General features: G+C 40.4%; 1 long non-coding RNA gene across 2 annotated transcripts; it reads right to left on the minus strand.

Annotated features, from left to right (window-relative positions):
- Window positions 1–1,975: 1,975 nt before the first annotated feature.
- Window positions 1,976–18,119, minus strand: LOC131135986 (uncharacterized). 2 transcript variants are annotated; one of them, XR_009131678.1, is made up of 5 exons: window positions 17,676–18,119; window positions 15,985–16,137; window positions 14,981–15,051; window positions 14,402–14,523; window positions 1,976–2,102 (listed from the first exon to the last, which is right to left on the minus strand). It is a non-coding gene; the product is annotated as an uncharacterized LOC131135986 (long non-coding RNA). The 2 variants fall into 2 exon arrangements; XR_009131677.1 differs by lacking the exon at window positions 1,976–2,102 and having other exon boundaries at window positions 13,628–14,523.
- Between the last annotated feature and the right edge of the window lie 235 nt (window positions 18,120–18,354).

Here is an 18,354-nt window from a genome sequence, read left to right on the forward strand (position 1 = left end):
ACAGGAAAGTGGTGTTTGTGCTATGTCTCACTGCCACACACACACAAAGACAGTTTCAGGTGTCCGAATTTGGATGAAGAAAGTGAAAAACACTGAGTTGAATTGAATTGAACTCAAGAAATAACTCATGGCAAAACAGGAAAGTGGTGTTTGTGCTATGTCTCACTGCCACACACACACAAAGACAGTTTAAAGTGGCAGAATTTGGATGAAGAAAGTGAAAAACACAGAGTTGAATTGAATTGAACTCAAGAAGTAACTCATGGCAAAACAGGAAAGTGGTGTTTGTGCTATGTCTCACTGCCACGCACACACAAAGACAGTTTAAAGTGGCAGAATTTGGATGAAGAAAGTGAAAAACACTGAGTTGAATTGAATTGAACTCAAGAAATAACTCATGGCAAAACAGGAAAGTGGTGTTTGTGCTATGTCTCACTGCCACATTGTGTCACACTGACAACATTGACATTTTTCGAAGAAAATGGCTGTTTTTTCAGTGGAAAACACATCTCATTACCCAACTGGATAGTCTTTTTTTGCATGATTATTCTATTCCATTTTGTCATGTTACCTAGAACCAAGAAAATGTCAGCAAAACAAATCTAATTTGCACATTTCCCGATCCAAAACATGGTAGAAACCTAAAATGAGGCTGCCGCAAGAGTTTACACTCGGCTTAGTGTGCAAAACTTTTCTTGGAGTAGGTCCAGGAATGCATGGACTGCATATACAAATACACAGTAAAATATAGATAAATGAAAAGCAATTTTTTTTGCAAAAGTGAATTATTCTTGTTATTCTATGAAGCATATATTAATATAAATAAACCTTTTTTTAAATCACTGTGATATAACAACAATAAAAGTTGACTGCATAGGAGCTTTTTACTATTAGTAAAAACAATACATTGTATTCTGTCTCCATTCTTGAATTCCCGCCCAGATCAAATGCAATCCTTCATCGGCCAATTTCCCTGACGCTTTATTATTTTCACGCACCAAATTCATCTTTACGGACAGACAAGCATTGTTTCTGATCAATAAATAACCATATAATTGAATACCGCTGCATCCCAAATGAAGCCCTCATTTACCAAGCTTCAGTAAACAGGCTCCATTCCTCGCCTATCTTAACGCTGACATTTCACAACTCAAACACATTCAGGGGCAGAGTCGCCGCACTCAGCCTCTGCTTCCCACTTACGCTCTCCTTTCAATATGGAACTATATTGCCAGCCAATAAATTATTCCGGGCATCTCTAAAGTCATCACGCATTTATTTTGATCTGGCATCATAATTCACAGCGTGGCGCCACAATGCATTTTCAAAATGCATGGTAATTCCTTGGTGCAGAGCAAAGTTATGATTCATTTATACCGGAGTGACAGCATAATGCAGAGACGCCCAAATCCATTTAGCTGTTCAACGTCTTGGGGTTTATTTTTAGATCCAATTGGGGTATAACTGATGGTGAAAAATATACAGTCAGGTGTGTTTACCTCACCTTTAAGGGATGTGTTATGCTTCCAATTAATCTGTTATTCCTGTCACTAAAGGCGTTGTCGATGTCAAAACTGTCACGGCGCTCTGGGCTTTGTTTTTTTCCTGAGAATGGCATTTAATTTCCTCCCGCACACTTTTATAACGATAGTCATTTAATGCGTGTGCATTTGATTTAGAGCCACTTGAGCTAAATATGCACTGATATGGCTAGCTCGTCGCAAAAGCAGTTTGCAAAACGGTTTCAATTCAATGATCGGCACAGCAGACGGGGAGGTTTTGTCAGAGTGGATATTTAACTAAAATTCCCGCAGAAATTCTTAGTTATTAATAGTTTTACATACAGAACCCAATGCAAAAATAATAATCAATGAGGCATGAATAAATGGATAAATGAACATCTAACATCTACTTTACCAGATAACAGATAAGGTTTAATCACACTTGCATGCAAAGGGGACAGCTTCTAGAGAACATATGCTTGGGGATGGGTGATCTCAGAGACGATGAAGGGCAGACTCCCATGCCTAGACACCCAAGAATACCTGAATCAGTCAACGAACATGCAGAGGACTGGTGAAAATGTGAAAACAGCGCTGGTCCTGGAAAAACAGGACATTTGGTCACCGCATTAAAAGAGTTTATGCGCAACATTGAGACAGTTTATCAGAATTTTCATCAAAAAAGTAATCATACATAGCAGTGTCAGTTTAGTGATGCCTATTTAGTCAAGTGTCATTCAAATGGTAATTTGTTTTTTAGTGCATTAAAACTGGACATGGGCGGCACGGCGGTCTAGTGGTTAGCGCGCAGACCTCACAGTTAGGAGACCAGGGTTCAATTCCTCCCTGGGCCATCTCTGTGTGGAGTTTGCATGTTCTCCCCGTGCATGCGTAGGGTTTTCTCCGGGTACTCCGGTTTCCTCCCACATTCCAAAAACATGCTAGGTTAATTGGCGACTCCAAATTGTCCATAGGTATGAATGTGAGTGTGAATGGTTGTTTGTCTATATGTGCCCTGTGATTGGCTGGCGATCAGTCTAGGGTGTACCCTGCCTCTCGCCCAAAGATAGCTGGGATAGGCTCCAGCACCCCCGCGACCCTCGTGAGGAAAAAGCGGTAGAAAATGAATGAATGAATGAAAAACTGGACATTCGATTTGAAAATGAGCAATTATCAGACACAACCGTGCAAAACAAGGCTGTGGTATCTGCGAAGTAAGCAAGCCCCGAGGTGTCCTGACTGGGGCTAGCTGCTCACTTGTCTGAGACAGGGAGGGGTAGGCAGTAGGGATTTTTTTTTCCTTCCTTCTACAAGGATTTTGTGTGTGTGTGTGTGTGTGTGTGCAGTTATGGTCCATCATTATTAAATGTCTCTTGTTGGATGGGAGAAGCGCTTTATCAAAAACAGCCATTCATCAGGCGCCGTGCAAGACAGCTCACATCTGACCTCTGCGGCAATAATGCGGCATCAAGTAGGCCAACTACCTAGTTTAGCGGCAGAGCAGGGAGCAGGGGCCGGCGCCAAGATTAAGTGCGCTGTTTCAGGTTTTCATTCCCAGGGGCTCTGCTGGCTGATGTTGTATTGATTGCAAAAGTTTACCAGTAAGTATCACAAACAACAATAGCCAGGTCAACGATCGGTGATGCCTGAACCACTATTCCCCAGGTGAAGTGGGGGGGTACATGCTCAGGGCTAAAGCACCACCATCATTGTAGCTGTGTGGATGATGTGAGGAAGGCTTTCCTGAGCTGGGGGGAAAGAGAAGAAGTACACTGACTGTTCCGACTGACATTTAGGAAAGCGATATGTCAGTGTGAAATGAGCAGGCGTGAGATAATTACAAGCCTTTGCATTATAAAAGGCTGCATCGACAACCTGTCCACACAGCTAGCCGACCTGCGACAGACTCCTTCATAGGCTACTCTTCATCCAATTTAATGGTTTGGTAATTCTTTAACACTCAAGCTATTATTTCTATGGACCAAGATCCGTGTAGAGTGACGCCTCGCTTTTCGTACGCCCTGGTTTTTTGTACGGATTCAGTTTTCAGTGACAATTATGTCTCTGTTTTCTTTATGGTTCTGTGGAATCGAAAGCCCATCCACACGTTCGTGATTCAAATATTACACCTAACAAATCACAGGTTTTTTTTTGTGTGCTCCAGTTTTTGCTTGATCTGGTTTTTTTTTTTTATTAAAAACATTTGTCTCGTTTTTTTCTACAAATATACAGCCAAACAGTGCACCTAACAAACAGTGGCACCTCAGTTATGTATGCTATTATTTGGTTTTCAACAAAAATTATTGCTATGTCTTGGTTGTCATACACTGTCTTGGTTATCATACGGCCAAACAGTTGAACCTCGGTTTTCATGTGATTTGTTTTTTTATGAAAATTATTGCAAAAAATGTCTTTGTTATCGTATGGCCAAAGTGGCTAACAAACTACAGTGGAACCTTGGTTTTCATACACTTTAGTTTTAGTAGTATTCAGTTTTCGATTTAAATTATTGATGAAGAATGTGTCTTGGTTTTCATACACAGTCTCAGATATTGTACGGCCAACAAACTTCAGTGGACTCTTATTTTTTTGTATTTTTTGTATTGACATGATTTGGTTTTTGACAAACTGATACGTCTTGGTTTTTGTATATTGTCTCGGTTATTTTACGACCACACAGTGCGTCTAACAAACTATTGTGGAACCTCAGTTTTCGTAAGCCCCAGGTTTCGTAGGATTCAATTTGCAACAAAAAATGAACAAATTGGTGACGCAATCTCTGTTTTCGGATACTGTCTCGGTTATCATACAGCCAAACATTGCACTGAACAAACTACAGCGAAACCTCGGTTTTCGTATGCCCCAGTCTTTGAATGATTCCAAATGATATGTTTTGGTTTTTGGACACAGTTTTGGTTATTGTACAACAAACTACAGTGGTACCTCCATTTTTGTAGGCCGTGGTTGTTGGTTTTTTTTTTTACCAAAAGTATTGCTAAAAATATGTCTTGGCTACGTGGTGCCAAGCACACTAGGCAGTTGGGCGTCGCTTTAGTTTGCATAGTATAGGTTTCTGCATATAAATCTATAATTATTCTCTATAAAACATTTTTCTGTGGTCATATTTTTGTTTTTTTTGTGTTAATTGTATGATTCGGTTTTCCACTGACGCTTTGAAAAAGATTAACGCCCAAAAAAACAATGACAAAGACGATTTTCAATGGGAAGTGACACACCCACACTCGTACATACATGAAAGGTCTGAGTGAAACATGAGTCACCAGGAGGCCATCTGCGGCAGACTGAATGATGCCGCATCCTTGGCCCTGCATGGAGGACAGCGCACAACCCTCCTCCACAGTGCCCCGGACCATTACCCGGGGACGGCAACAAGCCCGCCTCCTCCAATGCCCCTGGAGCTAATCATGTGATCTGATGCAATGACAGAGTAATGACACAGATTGGTGGTGTGTTCAACTTCTCCCTGCAGGAGGCTTCAGAAGCCTGCAGGAGAAGGCTAGACCCAGAGATCCAGCGTTACCGAGCTAGTTAGGGTAGACATGTAAGCACTCTCACAAGTGAAATCAGGATTAACGGTACTGCAGAGGGGTTCTTTTATGTCCTTGAGTAACTATAGCTCACTTAATGAGGGACATTAGCCGTCATAAAACTACTCAGAAGTACAAGCCGTTAATTAATGCCTCCGCATTACCACCGAATGAGAAGAACTGAGTTGTTGGACCCATTGGACCAAATATTAAAGGTGCAATCTGTGGGCCCATTATTTCCCGCGTTCCGTGCCAATTCATAACACCTGCCGACAACATACCATGGCACTAAATTTCCAAAGGTAAGCTTGTAAAACTTTGATCCCTGGCCTCCATCTTTTTCCTGAATACAGTCGAACCCGCTTATGTTGACGCCCCTCGGACTGGCTGATTCACATCACCGCAAGTTGTTGTCGACACAACTGAAATCGAAAGCAAAACTAACAATAGCTGTGAGTCAGCAATGTAGGAGCTTCTTTGTTTGAGCACCCCATTTTGCAAAAAAATACAATACTGGTCTTATAGATAAAAATGTTTTAATCAAAAACAGAATTAAGGAGACCAGGGTTCAATTCCACCCTCGGCCATCTCTGTGTGGAGTTTGCATGTTCTCCAGGTACTCCGGTTTCCTCCCACATTCCAAAAACTAGGTTCCAAATGCTAGGTTAATTGGCGACTCCAAATTGTCCATAGGTATGAATGTGAGTGTGAATGGTTGTTTGTCTATATGTGCCCTGTGATTGGCTGGCGACCAGTCCAGGGTGTACCCCGCCTCTCGCCCGAATAGTAACACAAATAATAAATACAAGAGTTAAATGAAATAGTCTAAAAGAACTTTGTCTTTTTATCACTGTGGTTAGCTTGCACACTAAAGGGGGACGTTGCAAAAGAAGGAGATCACCCACATACTTCCCGAACAGGAAGTTACCCAGCAAATATATACAAACTGGTATTGTTTTACATGTTGGATTGTGTTAGTTGCAAGCTCCTCAAGTCAATTAAAGAGTTGTGGTTTAATTTGAATGTTTTCAAAATGGAGATTTTTAAAGGTGTCTCAGCGACTTGGTTTTTTTTCGCCATCCGCAGGTGGTCTTGAAACCAAACCCTTGTGAAATGCAGAGACTCACCGTGCGCATGTTTCCCCATGAGAGACCCGTCTTTGTTTTAGCCGCTACATGTCTTTAGGTCCACTAGCTGGAAACTGTGCAGCAGCAGACAATGAGCTGACGCTCAATGTAAGCGGCCGTGAAGCCAAGAGGAGTTGCAATGTCAGGTGATAATTCTCTGTAGGTCCATCCACTCCATCTGACTGCTGTCGCCCCAGGCTGTTATCGTCATACATCTCACACACACACGCGGGCTTGTATCTAAGAGTTGCCCCTTGTGGTCTGTTAAAACCGAGGTGAGTAGGTCCAAAATAAAAACTGACTTTGAGCAGCCAGTTAAGTGTAAGTTGCCAAATTTGTAACGTCAAATTGATGTCGGAGCTGTCATGATAACCAAAGTAGTAGTGTATTTCTCTCCGCAACCGAGTTGTTGCATTGAATTATGAAATGTGGTAACATGTGATGATGATAGGAGATCTTAAAAAGGTTAGCAATAAACCTCCGTTGTAAGACACCCTAGTTTTTTATGATTTGGTCTTCGACAAAAAAAGGCAAAATCTTGCCTTGGTTTTCATCCAATTGTAGCGGGGGTGTCTAAACATTTTCCAGCGAGGACCACATATTGAAAAACTGAAAGAATGAAAGGACCACATAGGTAAAGCAACCCATATTTATACATTTTTATAAACCGAAAAAAAACAATACCGGACATCCCTAAAAAAAAATTCTGTAAAATTTCAACTTTATGCTACTAAAATGACATTATTTATCCGTTTTAACAATAGGATGTTATTCTCATATTTCTTAATATTTTGACTTTATTATTTTAAAATGACTGCTGATTCTTCCATTTTTGTTGCTGTTTGTTTTCAAACTGCTATTTTTTTTTTATTGTTATTCTGCAACTTTACTTCCACTTTTGAGTGCATACATTAAACATACATTAAACCTCACCAAAAATTTGTAAGCACATAGATCACATTTTTCCAAAGAAAATTTAGATTTTTCAGGGGTTCGAACACAACCTCTGGAAAATCACTGAGTAGCGGCCCATTTAAATTTTGAAAAAAATAGCCCCTGCTGCCTGTTTCATGGAAATGTCATGAAATTTGGTGACGCTGTCAATCATGACAAGACGCATACAAAAGTTTCAAGAACTGTCCAAATAAATTCCAAGAAATTTTGGGGCAAACAAGCAACTATTTGTTTGTGTTCTGGGGATATAATAAAAAGCATCCGTGGGCCACAAGTGGTCACTGGGTCGCAGTTTGGACACCCCTGAATTATGAAAAATGGCTCCAAATTGTATTTATCCTAATCATTCTACAAATGATCTGACAACTAAAAAAATATTTTCCTGCTAGAACCCCTCCAATTTCTCTCACTACCCACCCTGGAAGAGTAGCATTATCTGGACAATAATCCCGGCTGTAATGTGCCCTCGTTAGGAAGCACTGCTGGCCCACACCAGTAGCAACACGGGTAAGGCCTCAGGCACCATTGGAATTAATTACAGACAAAAGCGATGGTGTTTGCAATTGTCGTGCCAAATTTATCACTCGCCACTTAACGTGCCTCATCTGAACTGATGCACACTCGCTGAACTGCCCCAAGGCATCTATTCTTTCTGCTCCAAAGGTGGGGTGGAAGCGAGGGAGGGTGGGAGTGTGTGTGTGTGTGTGTGTGTGATTTGGCTGCCCAAATCCTGAGCTGGAGGCAGTGTGTGCTAACAATGCCCCCAGCAAATACAGCACAGAGAGCTCCATGACAAATGTTAACACCCCTTTCCGCCCCCCCGGTTCCCGACCGGGGCGGAAAGGTCTCCTGAGAGCAGTTGAAAGCCGATCTTGACAACATTAATTCCGTCCTTTTTGTGATGATAATCCGTGATTGGCTGGAATGTGGTGTCAGTACTTATTTGCTGCGCTACAAAGTATGGCTTCACACAAGCAAGTATTCAGTACTCTTTCATTTGGGGATGTACATACATTACTTTGGTTTTCAAACACACCAGTTTTCATATGATTTGGTTCTCAATTTAAATTTCCTTGAAAATTTTGCCTTGGTTATCGTATACTTGTACAATACTAATTGTGGTATTGTTGACCGACTACTCCCAGCATTGCACCCAATATTACACATACACATTACCTATTACACGTAATGTTGATCTATCCACACTCCTAAACCAAATTTTAATACCAACAATTTACATTTGGTTATTGTTGGTTCTTTAGGAGGTTCTAAGAAGAAGAAAATATTCAGAGCACAGCCAAACTGTTGGGTTATGGAACAAAAAAGTCAAGTAGTTGACCCAAAGAAATGTTGCCGGCCTTGAGTCAATGAATCACATGCAGGAGAAGAGTTTCAAGAAGAAAAAAGATCTTCAAAAGCCTCGTTTCCTTTTGGAATTTGGAATTCCGTTTTGGAATTAGCAGGAGAGCACCAAACGTGGGACATTGAAAGGTAGGAGAAAAATAAAAATGCGATGACTTCCAACGTTACTGGCATGACAAGGAGATCCCACTTGAGATAACGCAGCTTCAGGTTGTGCAGGGGCGTCAGCTGGCTATGCGGAGATGACTGAATGTGCTAATGACTGAATGTGCTTTTTCAACAGGACAACACTGCACTTCACAAAAGACTTCTTCCAGAGGAATAAGCTGACTCTTTTGGACCATCCTGCATCTTCCCCTCATCCAAACCCAACTGAGAACCTTTGGAGAACGATGGCAAGGGAAGTTTAGAAAAATGAACATCAGTTGGATCAACGTGGATCAACATTCCCACTAGCCTCGTGGAAACACTGGCATCAGACGTACCCAAACCCATTTTTCAGCTGACTATCAAGAATAGTGCAGCTACTCATGACTCACTCTCTTTTTTTCAACATTTCATTTCTATTTTAATGGGAGCTTCTGTTATTTTTTTTTATATGGTATTAAACTTTTGATTAGCCTATTTCACTTTAATGGCTTCTTGTAATAAATTGCTGATTCCAGAATTTTTGGTCTTACTCCCATGTCCGCTTTTGCAACTCTGCTTAAGATTCAACAGTGCAAAATGTACATTTTTGCCATTTTTCAACTGTTCTTAAAGTTTTGATTAGGACTATTTATTGTATTGTATCCTTCCGCCAAATCAAGGACCATCAGTTTGGTCCACAACCTTCAGCTAGTGGTAAAATATGTGAGCAAATGATGCGGCGATAAAAATGTCTATTTTTGGAACATGGTCGGCATTTGCTCACCCTTTACTTTCCCACCATGACTTTGCATTGTTTTCTGCCTGTAAAACTGTATTATGTACACTATCAAGGTATTTTACATAGTTGGGGTTCCCGCAACAGACTCCCATGGGGCCCAAAATCAGCTGGGATAGGCTCCAGCATACCCTCTCAACCCAAGAGAGGACAAGCTAGAAGGAGGAATTTCACGGAATGAATGGGTATGCATTGTCTCAACAAATGAATAACATAACCCGAGATTATACTGCATGCTGGGTCTAGTCAGTAATTAAAATTGAACACATATGTAACCTTGTTTATGATTGTATTCATATTTGTTAGCAGGATTATACTACAGTGTATCCAAGTATATTCACAAGTGAGCATTCATAACTCTACAAAATAGCATTTTAATTGAAAATGGGCCATTTTCCCACAAAAATAGACACCTCATTCAGCATAAAATTGCTATTAATTTTTTCGTCAAGCATTGAGATTTTGCAGTTTTTTTCACTGGGTCCTTGAATACACCATGTGCTGGTGTAAATGATCCTTTTCATATTTCTTTGTTAATATATCCCCTATTATTTCATAATGCAAATGTTGACAGGTATGTCAGCATGTTGCTAGGTACGTCACACTATAAGAAAATGCATCATTATTGTACATTATTTTGAAAGCAAAGGTGAAACACAGTTTGCATCGTTTACTTGCTTTCTTTTTAATCCGGCCATTTCTAAAGCTGTTGATTTGAAAAGGACAAAGGGCGTCCCGCACGTGCACTTCAACATAAGCCGCTATTATCTTTCTGCTTGTGTAGCGAGAAACCAAATAGCCTAGTTCAATAATAATGCAGCAGGGACAGCTCATTGGTCGCCCGGTGGTATAACAAAATAATGGCTCCAAAGGACTCCTGCCTCTCCAAAACAAATTTGCAGGTGCTTGGCTTCAACTTCCAGCGCATATGCAGCAAAAGCCTTGTATCCACAAGTGCATAATGTCTCATCAGCACTGATCGGTTATCAATTAAAGCAAAAGCATCTCATTATATTAATGAATGGCTTCAGCTTGTACGAGCCTGTCTTATTGATGTCTGAACACGGAGAGCACAAAGCCCCTTACGCAGCATCAGCAGCCGGGAGGAGCTGTGGAGCCAGGAGGAAAACAAAACAGACGAAGGGAAGCTGAAGGACACACCGGGCTGCTCTCGGAGGGACTGCATTCATTCCGGCAATTGTCATGCAAGTCTTGTTGTAAGTAATAATGTGGCCTTTAATGACGGAATGATGGACCTGCCAAGCACTGCTCCTGCTTTCTGCCGGGCCGCATGTCCCCGCCGCCCGCTTCTCTCGTACCCATCTGGGACAAATTAGCATATGCTCGTCAATGCACAGGCCATTTTAACATAATCCATAGTTGTGGGCCAAAGTCGCCCGTACAGCGGTCATCACGCTATGATACATTTGAAGGGGCCAGCCTAGGGTTGCTATCGTTTCCATAAAATCTGATATTGGTGCCAAATGAGTACTTTTGAAACGGTACTTTTGGAAAACATAAAAATTTTGTAAAAAGGTGCATTACTCACAATCACCTCAAGTCTTTGGGAGGGCTCCTTATTTAGTTTTTACTGAGTCACTACCATTTACGTGAACACCTTACCGAGTTCAGGTATGCATGCCTACCTAGCCCCCCACCCCTTCTACCTGAGGGACAAATCCCTTTTGGCTAGACATCTCCAGACAGTTAGCTGGGTATTCCTCCACAGCAGCACTTTGATTGTGTTCTTAGTGTTCAGGAAAAAGGAGAAAAGGGAACAAAAAAAGGAAGCAGGTTGCTGTCATGGCAGGCAGTGGGTGTAGAATACATTGGCTTGTTGGAGCATGTCCAAGTATGTATGCTTCACCTATCAGGAAATAATGCCATATTTTGATCTAGATTTGCTTGGCTGACATTTGAGACCCTTTATTTTTTTTTTTAGTCTTATTTGTGGAGCTTGTTTTTAGTAAATACTTCTATATTTGAAAAGTTGAAAATAAGCAGTGGAACATAGGTATGTTTCAGGAAAATATCAGTTCCCGACTACAAAGGGGAGGAAAACAGCTTTTTGTGAAATAATATGTTTTGCTTTTGTGACAGCTCAAATATTAAATAACTAACCGGACCACCAAAAGGGTTGTTTACATTAAAATGATAATACATTTATTACAATTTTCCTGTTATAATTTTGACATTTGGACTTGAGCTGCATAACCTTGTGCACACTACGCTCCTCCAGGCTCTTCCACTTCCTGCTTCCTGTCATGCACTATTCTTCCATTCATGATCCCTGCTGAGGTCTTTTCAAATACACTTTAGTTTTTTACTTTTTAATGAAAATACATGAGTGGAGAGTTAGGCCATCACCTCTTTCGTCATGTCTTTTAGTATTGAATGACTAAATGGGAGGGCTTTTTTTACCTCTCAATATCGAACTTAATAATTCCTCAAGGGCTTAGGACAGATATCTTACCCTTTGTTTGTACATCCATGAATCTAAAATGGAAATCAAACAATTTACGACAAGCTCAACCTCAACTTTAATCCATCAGTGGATCCGAGCCGGCAAAAGCAAATATTAATCTTGGTCGTACATGTCATTGATGGAGGAGTTTGAAGTCGCCTATAGAAGAGACCTTCACCCACTGAAAGCAATACCTGTCATGACGCATCATCACAAACCCCTTCTGAGATATAATCTCGCAAAACTTTTAACCCAGCCTCCTGTCAAAGAGAGGAGAGCTCTCGGGATCACGACACTCAGCAGTCACAGCTCTGGACCTGATGCTTCTCAAGCGCTGCGCTGCCTGGCAGCCATCAGCGCCAGAGGCTGAATTCCAGTTAAATAGAAATCCTTCCTGCGGCAGAGCCACCGTGGGGCAGTACATGCATACATGAGGAGGCATAGCATGGTACTTTGACGCACTAGAAGTGACATGGATCCACTTGATGCATTAATATTATAGGCTTAAGGGAAAGAATACATTTTTGGAAAAAAATTTTGTAAGATAATAAGAACAAAATTTGGATTATGTTGGTCATAATAATTATGATACAACATTTTTAAAAAAGCTTGTCACAAAGCTTGAATCAAATTATTAACACCAAAAAAATATATGCAGGTGAATGAAACCATATCTTAATTATTTTTACATGTTTATGAATTATGAATTATTATATTTTAATTTCATAAGTATTTACTGATGTTTGTTACATTACCAAAATATAATTACCATATTTTCTGGACTACAAGTCACTCAAGAGTATCAGTCACACCAGCCAAAAATGCACAATGTAGAAGAAGAAATAAACATATATAAGTCATACTGGGCAATAAATCGCATTTTTGAAAGGAAATCGGTTTTATAAAATCAGAGACAAGTTATAGTAATAGCAATAAAATCAAGAACAGCAGGATACTAGGTGGTATGTCAACGTAATATCCATCCATCCATTTTCTATGCAGCTTTTCAATCCCAGCGAGAGAGGCGAGAGCCAATCACAGCGCACATATCGACAAACAACCATTCACACTCACATTCATACCTATGGACTATTTGGAGTCGCCAATTAACCTAGCATGTTTTTGGAATGTGGGAGGAAACCCATGCCCAAGCGGAGAATCGAACGCAGGTCTTCCCGACTGACTGTGTGGCCTGAACATACGTAACATATTAACAGTTATTTAGATAACATAACATTTTGGGGGGCATTTGTGTTCCGTCGATATTTACATTGTACATTTACCATGGTACAGGAGTGATAGGAGTAGCAGATACTGCATGGCACATAAGCCAAGATCGCCCTTTCGTGGCCGTCAGTGTAAAAAGAAACATATATAGAGTAAGTCGCTCTGGAGTATAAGTTGCAGGACCAGTCAAACCATGAAAAAAAGTGTGACTTATAGTACGGAAAATACATTAAATGCTTAAATTTATTTATTCATTCATTCATTTGGTACTGCTTATCCTCACAGAGGGTGCTGGAGCCTATCCCACACCCTTGACTGGTGGCCAGCCAATCACAAGGCACATATAGACAAACAACCATTCACACTCACATTCATACCTATGGACAATTTGGAGTCGTCAATTAACCTAGCATGTTTTTGGAATGTGGGAGGAAACTGGAGTACCCGGGGGAAAAAAAAACATGCATGCACAGGGAGAACATGCAAATTCCACACAGAGATGGCCGAGGATGGAATTGAACTCGGGTCTCCCAGCTGTGAGGCCTGCGTGCTAACTACTCTGCAACCTTGCTTATTTATTATTTGTTATTATTTTTATATTTACAATGCCAATATAAATTTAATACAATTATATTAGAATGGGAATTGTTTTGGAACCCCCTGAAGGTCACGGCGCTTTTAGCATTTGCCTATATTGCCTAATGGGCCAGCCGGCTCCACTGATTTGGCACCCATGTGGAATAATATGTAAACGATACCCAAGACTACTCCTGGGGTCTCCCCTGTTTTTAAAACCTAGTGACACTTCATCCAAGCTAATAATGGCGGGGCAGGTGCGTGCATGTAAAGCATGTCACCACGTGCACACCCAAGCGGGTGTAACGCACGTTAAGCTGTGCAGCCAAAGGGGCTGTAAAGCTATGCTTGATTGCACAAACAAAATCAATATGTCACTTGTGTGTCAATCTATCTATATCTGTGCAATGACGCTCGTTTGAGGAAGAATTAAATCAGCGAGCCTTTCAAGCAAAAGAGAAATGTGTGTTTTGGGAGCCGGTCGGAGCCTTTGCCCTTGTAAACACAAAGCCCACATGAGCCCGAGAGAGGCCTCAGTTGGGAAGACAGCAGAGGGACTTAACAAAGCTAATTAGGAGAAGCTGACATGTTCAAGTGAGCTGCTGCTCACCAGTCAGCTCCATCACATATGTTTCCTTTGTGGCGGCTGAAGTGGCTCCTTTGTTTGGGAATTGATAGCGTTTCGCTCTGCCGTCCCTTCGGGTGGAGGCACTGACCTGCGGAGGCCCCGACAGCGAGAGGAGGCGCTCTGCCCGTCTCCCCACTGCCGCCTGCTCCAGCTGTCCCGATTCCTCCTAAACCTTCAAGAGGCGTGGACGCCCGGCGAGATGGGCAACACCTGTAAAAAAAAAAAAAAAAAAAAATTCGACACCGCCTCTATCCGAACGCCTCCGAGCAGCCTGCCCACCTGCTATGGAGCTCTCTGGGCCCTGCAGCTTAAACGCTCATTTTGTGCCTCTCAGCACGGGACTTATTGATATAAATAGCTGTGCACAAAGTGCACACTCTGTTTTCTGTGTGCGTATGTGTGTGTGTGTGTGTGTGTGTGTGTGTGTGATTATACTCAGTGGCAGTCTCTTTCAGGTGGGGATGAAATATGAGGAGTTTGGACACTGGTTAAATGTCAATCTCTGCTAGATTTACTGAAAATGATTATGGTGCGTTTCACACAGATTGAAACGGACAACAAGACGCTGGAACCGGTCTTAAACAAGGATTCGATATCTAATATGTCTCCACAGTATGCTGCGTATTAAGCATTACAGATGCTACAATGGATTTAATGATGACCTTACCATTTGTCTTGATTTAGCACGTCCTTCCTCTGCGCTCAAGGTTTGTCCTTGAACAGCACATCCACTCGTAACTATGAAAAGGGGGGAAACATACAAAGTCAATAAAACTAAATGTCGTATTTGGATATATAAGCACGTTTTTAGGCGTTGGAAATGCTGGAAAATACAATCAAATCATATAAAGAACCAAATGTATTGCAGTATTCAGAATACATTCTCAGCAAATATTCATTGCATTGACTAAACAGGAGACATATAAAAAAAAGGACATATAAAACAATGATACAACCAATTACAAAAGAGATATGCAGCTCAAATTATGAAAAAAGGAAATAATAATATGCTTCCAAAAGGTGTCCAGTGGTCGGAACCAATAGATATGAATAAGAGGGATGCTAAAACTAAGGTACAAACTAATTTGCAAATATAGATACATATATGATTATACATATTTACTATTATAATATACAATATGAGAGATTTTATACACGTTTTGTCATATTTTATATAATTATTTACATTATATTAATCTAATTTAGGGAGTCAATCAACGGAAAGAAAAGAAAATATGTAACATTTAGAATTTTAAAAAATATATTAGGAATTAATATATACATGTGAAATAGATACTGGATGAGTCTAAATATTTTTCATTATTTTTTATTATTCATAATATAAGAAATGTGATTATAGTTTGCAAGCTACTGAAGGCCCAGTTGCTCCTGATGCTGCGTCATCAGTAGCTAAATGTGCTAACAGCGTCAAAGCGCCAAAAGACCCCAGTTCCCACCACAGCACAACATTAGAAACCAGCAACATTCAAGTGGCGAATTGCTTCACGAGGCCAGAAAAAAGGTTTTCGAATTAAAATCAATCTCTTTCATTCACTTCGAGCCGCCTCGGCGACAGATTAATTGTCAGCCGTTAAGATGACACGAGCATTTGTGGAGTAGCTGAGTGTAAATAAATACGCTGAGGAGGATATAATACATCAGGCTGCTGACCTGGCTTTTTCTGTTGCAGCAGCATATTTGTATCCATACATGCTGCGAGCCATCGAGCCAATGACGTCTCTCTTTCACCAGGCCGCAAACGGAGCCGTCTTGAGGAAAATAAGCGCTCTTTGACATTAACTTTCATTACAAAAGTCATCTCGCCTGCCAGAAAAAAGAAGGTTCAGCTCAGTTTGGTCATAAGCAGGCGAAAGACATAATACACAGCCTTCAGTCTAACGGGGAACAATAGTTTTATCTCCATTAAGGGTGATAAAACCGCCCAGTCTCCCAGCCACAGTAAAACACAACCATTAAAAACCATAACACACTCGTAGTTTTATACCCAACTTTATATTTACTAAACCCTTTCTATGAGGTGGTAAAGGAAAGAAAGGAAGGCACGTGTGCCCAGAGTGGCGGCATTGATTCTGCCGTAATTGATCTGATGGGTCCTTGTGATAATTGACAATTATCCCTGATTACCAGATAGGGGTTTAAAATCAGTTTAAGAAAATGACCTGCATTATGGGATGTTGTACAACGGCTGAACAAAGATAAATCAATACGCCTCAAAAAGGACACCAGACTAAAGACTCACACTGGACCCGCAGGGGAAGTACACCACTGTGCTTCCACAAGCTTTGATATGTTTACAAATTGTGTTAAAAATAACAGCATTATGTTTTGTTACAGCGCTACATCGACAAGGAAAATGGAAATGCAAGTGTCAAGGGTCTACATAAAAGTTGTTGCACCCCTCTAGAAAGTGAAAGTTAAGCTTGTGTAGAAGTAAGAGTCATTATTTCCCCATGAGTCATATAGAACTGTTGCACAAGTCTGATTGTGCTGTGTGAGTGTCTGGTTGAGAGCTTACCATATCGGTGCATAACGGAACCACACCCATGTTCAGAGTTCCTGTGACTATGTTGGGCCACGACAGTCATGAATCACCTATATTGCAAAGCCATTACTATTTTATTCATTATTTTATGCATTTGTATTAATTACAAAAAATGTAAATGTATTGAAAAAATTATTTAAATTATGTGGTAATAACAGCAGTGTAAAATAATCATAATACATTTGATAAATTTTATGTAAATTAATAATTAATGTATTAAAATCAGTTATTTTAATAAAAAAATATAATAATGTTAATAACATTAACATTTTAGTATTTTTTCTGTTGCAATGATTAGTCTTATTTATAGTTACATTTATCATTTATTATTCTCTGGAATACAATAATTAGTAACAAGACTTCAGTAACAAGACAACAGGCACTTTGGCACTTAGAAACAAAATTCAGCTAGCAATGCTAGCAATACTACTATTGCTAAAGTTAGCATGACCACCATGAATAGCTACTTTTTTGCAATCATATTATCAAAAGCTTCCTTGTCAGATGAAAACGTTCTCCAAGCTAGCCCCATTGCTTATTTTTCTATAACATCAAAATGTACGTATGGTAAAAAGTCCAAGGAAAAGAAGCTAGGCGCATAGCTAGCAACAGCGGCATGCTAGCTAGCTAGCTAGCTGAGACAGAGTGAAGACAAAGGGAATAAATAAAGATGGCAAAAAAGTTGATTGGCATCGATTGGCTTAGCCTTCACAAACTATTTTCGATTTTCACGGTAAAATTAGGTCCCTTTTTCAGGCACAATTGAGTTTTTCAAGTGATGGTTGGCAACCCTACTTACCTCATATAACAGCTTCTAGTAAACACAATACAGTAGAATCCAAGCCATACAATTGTAGTAGTTGCAAATGGAGGTCTCTTTTATAAGCGAGGGCATTTATCCGCTGCAAATCTGCCCACGTCTGCATGTGTGAGTGTGTGTGTGTGTCCCCCTACGTGTCTATATTTCTCCATTACAACATGTCTGACCCGGGCTGATTGCTCCTCTTGATTCAAGCAGACAGATGCAACTCATTGAGGCTTAATAAATATACGGGCCCTGGGGATGGCAGCTAAACAGTTCTATTACGTTGGAAACATGTCAAGCAATATAAAGCCTGACCCAGAGAAAGGTCAACTGTGACATGCGTGTTTAACCAAGGGAAACAAAAGCAGGGCCGGAAGGTCTTGTTTTTTCGGCTTCCAAAGCGAGGGACTGTCTGGGTGGCAAATTGCTGGTTTTTCAGGAAATGTGCCGTCTTTGGGAAAAACAAAACAGCAGATAGATAGACAGGTACATAGATACAACACTGGACACATTAGATGCACTGTAATAGGGGTGGCACTGTAATATTTTTACATATATTAATATAATGTAATATATGTTTGATGTCATGCAATTTTAATTTCACTGTCAATATATTTTATATTTGTCAGATTTGATCATGTGTCAAGGTGAAATCTGACTCCAACCTACATAG

Source organism: Doryrhamphus excisus, chromosome 9 (genome assembly GCF_030265055.1).
Source record: "Doryrhamphus excisus isolate RoL2022-K1 chromosome 9, RoL_Dexc_1.0, whole genome shotgun sequence".
Classification (NCBI taxonomy): domain Eukaryota; kingdom Metazoa; phylum Chordata; class Actinopteri; order Syngnathiformes; family Syngnathidae; genus Doryrhamphus; species Doryrhamphus excisus.